The following is a 5,189-nucleotide window of genomic DNA, read 5'->3' on the forward strand; positions in this document are numbered from 1 at the left end:
ACATTAAGCAATTTATCAATTGTGTCTCTACCCATGTAGTTTACATGCTAAAATGCCCTTGTGGCCTTATGTATATCGGTCAAACAAAAAGGAACTTAAAATTAAGAATAACCGAACATAAAGCCTCCTTTAGAAATGGTAATATGGAGTATGCAATAGCCAGACACTTCAAGGACCGAAACCATGGCTCTGCTACAACTTTAAGGTTTGTGGGTATTGAGAGGGTGATGCCAAATCCAAGAGGTGGAGATCTAATAAAACAACTGTGAAAAAGGGAAGCATACTGGATCCACAAATTGAATACTGTTGAACCTCATGGATTATATGAGAAACATGATTTGAATGTTTTTTTGTGAATTGAATTATGTATTTAGATTTTTTTTTATAAACTGATGAATTGAATTATGAAGTGGAATTTTGCTGATGATATTTGACTTACATTTCTAATATAAATGACTTGAAGACATGATGCTATGCCTTAACTCTGTGGGATTTATTTTTCTAGGCCTATCTGAGTTAATTTTACTGGATTTGTGTAATATTGATGAATATGTGACATTATGACTATTTTCTGTGGTATGTATTGGCCTATCTGAATGTAACTGATGTAATTATGTTACCTTTGTATATAGCCTGTGCATGGGGACATCGATGTGAAAAAATATTGTTGTGATGACCTGCCCCTTATTATTGGACAAAGAAGACCTAACCTGCATGGACTGATCATATTTTACCTATTTTACGCACCTGTGGGGATGGGTTTGTTGAGACTATGCACAAGATTGGTAGCAAAGAATCATGTGATCATTTGGCACTTTATTTGTACACCTGGGTAATGGGGGGTTTGGCATAGAGCGAACCTGATGACGCATTGGGCGAAACGCGTTGTTCGCTCAGAGAAATAAAGTTAAGAGAAGTAAGCAGTGTGCGGTGTCTCTTAGAATTGTGGTCATTGATTCACCTTCTCCTGCCTCACACCTGCACCTGCATTGCTTAGGGCTTGTGCACAAGCCCTATCTTGCACTTTGAATACTTTTATTGTACTAAGTACGGTCAAAAAAAGTACACATGAACAACCTTTTAAACATCATATATTTTTTAAATGTGTTTTTAGACTTGAAAGTGGTAAAATAATACAAATTTAACGAAAAATCTGGAAAAATTTTTTTGGGGGGGGTAGTTGGTAATTTGTTGCCATATGGCAACAACGTGGGTTCGAAGAACATGCTGAAATCAATTTTCTTTTAAAAACATGATCTTATTGAAGGAAATTGCAATATAGTTTATTTGAAGTAAAATACATTTAGTTTTATTCATATTTTACCAGGAATAACTCAATGAGAGCCCTGCCCTATGTAACTCAATGGGAGCCCATTGGGAGCCCATTGGAATGTATAGAAGGAGTGTCACTGTATGCATGTGAAAATTAATTCATTTGTCAATATTATATCATATAACTTATAAATTGAGGTATACAAATAGCATAATATTAAGAAGGTTCATGTTTTCAAGTCAAAATTATATAATAAGTGCAAATAGAGCACTATACTGCCCTACAAAGGCAAAAGACCTTAACATCAATTTTGGTCAAAATTGAGTTAATGTCATTTTTGGGGTATTTCAGACCACCTTTATCATGTGAATAAATATTGAAAGTCAATTTGATTGTTTTAATGTCAAAATAAAGAAAATAGGAAGTTAAGGTAGTTTGCCTTGGTACCAGTGTTTATTTCGTCAACCACGACGATGACGAAAATATTTCGTCAACGCCCCTTTTTCCCTTGACGATGACGAGACGATGACGCACTAAAAATTGCCTCAAGCAAATCAAAATATGGCGAAAATAAAAAAATATTTTCGTCAAGGAGACTAAGACCAGACGAAATTTACAAGCCATGGACGAATGGACATTAAAAATATATAATTATTTATAATTAATTTGTAATTTGTAATTGTAATATAGGCCTAAGTGTCTTGAACTTCATAGGTGATTGCGCGCTCACGCTGTGTTGCCTGGCTTGTATCTGCTGGCAGCCAATGCATGGCGCGGCTCAGTCAGTAGTTCTGTAGCCTAGTAGTTCAGTGAGTCCATTTAAGTTGAGTTTAGGTCGTAAAACATTCCCAGAGAAAGAGAAAAAATAGCCGACGTTGAGAGAAGTGTTTATTTTGAAACATGTTCAACAACCCTCTTATCCATGACGAAGACATGTGTTTCTGCAGTAGGTAATGACAGTCGCGCCAATCCTCCTCTGATACTGTCATTCTAAACCTCCTCGAGCTTCCACTATTCTCCTTTTCACTTAGGCTGTCTTAGCTCGGCGTTCTTTGTCTGTTCTTTTTTTGTAATGTTTGCTATATTTGTTGTTTAACCATATGAGTAGGCAGCAAGCAAATCATGAAGGTCGGATTTGTGAATTTATTTAAATCAGTCACCGCGGGAGCGCGCGCCAGCAGGGGGAAAGTTGGCCTGTCTAAAGTAACAGAGGCACGGCTACTGTAGTCTAGTTTTGAAAAGAGTCAATGGATGGGCGATCGCTAAGGAGTTTTAAACTGTTGAGATTTGAAACTTGTTCTCGTCGAAAGCAACGCTAAAAGACCCAAGGAAGTCCGTGCGTCTTCAGCGTCTTCCTAAGTTCCAAAAACTCTTTCCAGGTCATGCTTATCGAGCCTCGATAGCCTACCCCCGACAAACAAAACAGCATTAGGCCTAGTGTTTAAATATTTGTATGCGTGTCCTTTCTATCGTCCAGTCTGCATACCCCTGCCTAACTATTTTTCCTGGAACTTTTGCAGGGCATACGAGGTGGGCTCGCGCAATCTATTTAAGCCTATTCCACACATGCCGCACGAGTCATTATCGTTCTCTGCTCGCATTGTCAATTGAAAACAAAAACCGCTAACTTGCATAATCTAACATCAGCAGTATTTTATCTGACTCGTGGTCATCGGGAAGCCACTATCAGGGAGACTTCTTGAACTTCATGCAGACTTGGGATGTCTGGTCTTCCCACTGCCGGCAATCTGCAGGCTTTAAGTCCCGCGGTCAGGTGAAGAAGAGCATGTAGCTTCCTCCGTGATCAAACTCAAAATGAAATATAATATGCAGCAGCTTCTAATGCACGAGAGAGAGAGAGAGAGAGAGAGAGAGAGAGAGAGAGAGAGAGGAGAGAGAGAGAGAGAGAGAGAGAGAGAGAGAGAGAGAGAGAGCGAGCGCAGCCTGCACCTGGATGTGTGTGTGTGTGTGTGTGTGATGCTCTTTTGCTCTGTGATGTTGAAATTAGCCTACTGATTTGGGTTTTGGCGGAAAATGACCAAGTAACAAGGTGAATATTTGCTGCAATAGGCAATATTAGTAATACTTTGTGAAATAACAATAGCCATTGTAGGTTATTTATTTTACACAATATTGACTAAAATGACTAAAAATTGAAATGTTGACTAAAATTTGAAATGTTGACTAAAATGACTAAAATGACTAAAATTTGACTATGACTAAAATTGATTTTCGTCATTTTGACTAAGACTAAGACTAAATTGGGAAGGCAATGACTAAAATACGACTAAGACTAAAATTGATTTTCGTCATTGTGACTAAGACTAAGACTAAATCAAAAAAAGCTGACGAAATTAACACTGCTTGGTACGGCTCCTTATTTTCTGCCCATGATTCAAAGGCAGAGAACCTTAACTTCCAACTGCCATTTCATAAATATAGCCTTTTATTCAATTTTGATTATATTTTCTTCAATTTCAAAGTATGTTGTGTATTTATTCATGATATATTAGTCTTTCTACACAGTAATTTGTCTGCCAGGCTGTTTATCTGAACAATTTTGAGATATAATGAAATGCAATGTAATTCAATGCAATGTAAACACATTCCCGCCATATCCTAATCTCACTAAATAGGACATCTAAATGTCATGTATGTAATTTAAAACAGACATTATGACCAGACCTTGCTTATAGTTTCTTATAAAATATATAATTAAAGTTAAAATGAAAAAAGGGGGGAAATATGGCAGTTACTGCCTTTTGGCTCAGCATGATTCCTCACTGTTGGCCCATGATACAAAGGCAGAATACCTTAACTGCCAAATAACGGTCAAAATTCACATTTGAACTAAATATTTTTTGCTATACATATATATCTCCTTTATAGTAACCAACTGTCAACTTTTGGGAGCTATAACTATTATACTTTTATCTGGACAGAGGACAAAACAGAAACTTTGAAGCCACTTTTCTCAGTTTCACACTCTGGTGAGTTAAGGTTCTTTGCCTTTGTAGGGCAGTATATAACTCAATGGGAGCCCTGCCCTATGTAACTCAATGGGAGCCCATTGGGATGCATGTATAGAAGGAGTGTCACTGTATGCATGTTGTTGCCATATGGCAACAAATACATTTTCGCCTTTTACAGAGAAAGTATAACTTTATATTTGGATTAAATGATGAAAAATGAAAGTTTACACATCCTAGATTAATGTTGAATTTTATTATGATGAAAATATGTCTTGAAGTTTGAAAACTAACTATGTAAAGATTCCCACTATGACGTGACCTTCATAGTGTGGCGCATCCACATGAAAGTGGTGGGAAAACAGGATTTCCTAATAAGGTAATGTCTTCAAACTGATAAATATTTCAAAATTAAAGTCCCATGTTCACTCTCAATGGGAAAAGTGGAGGATATTTGTTATACTCTATTTTAAAAACCCCAAAAAAGAATTTGTTGCCATATGGCAACGCCATGCAATAGAGGGTTAAGAAGATGGGTTTTTCACCTGGGTTGGCAGCAAGATGACAACGTGACAAGGCTTCACCCATGTGTCTTCACACACCAGCTACATACTCATACACATGGATACTCACACATGAACACGTAGGAGAGTTGGTGCACCTCACCACTATGCATATTATTGGAGGACTTTTAAAGACTTAGGATCCAAAAAGGTTAAAGGGTAACTTCAGCCAATTTCAACATGCAGTTGTAAAACTCACACTACCCTGGACTTGTTAGTACCAGAGTTTTCCCCCCCCAGCTTTTCCAAGATCATGGTCATTGTAATGGGGGCAGTTGTTTGTTTACATTTAAAAAAAAAACATTTTTATTTATTCCCAAAAACATCCAAAAGGTTATGCAACATCAGCAGACAACTAGCAAATAGCGATACCTATTGGGAAAA

The sequence above is a fragment of the Engraulis encrasicolus genome, chromosome 23, assembly GCF_034702125.1.
Source record: "Engraulis encrasicolus isolate BLACKSEA-1 chromosome 23, IST_EnEncr_1.0, whole genome shotgun sequence".
Classification (NCBI taxonomy): domain Eukaryota; kingdom Metazoa; phylum Chordata; class Actinopteri; order Clupeiformes; family Engraulidae; genus Engraulis; species Engraulis encrasicolus.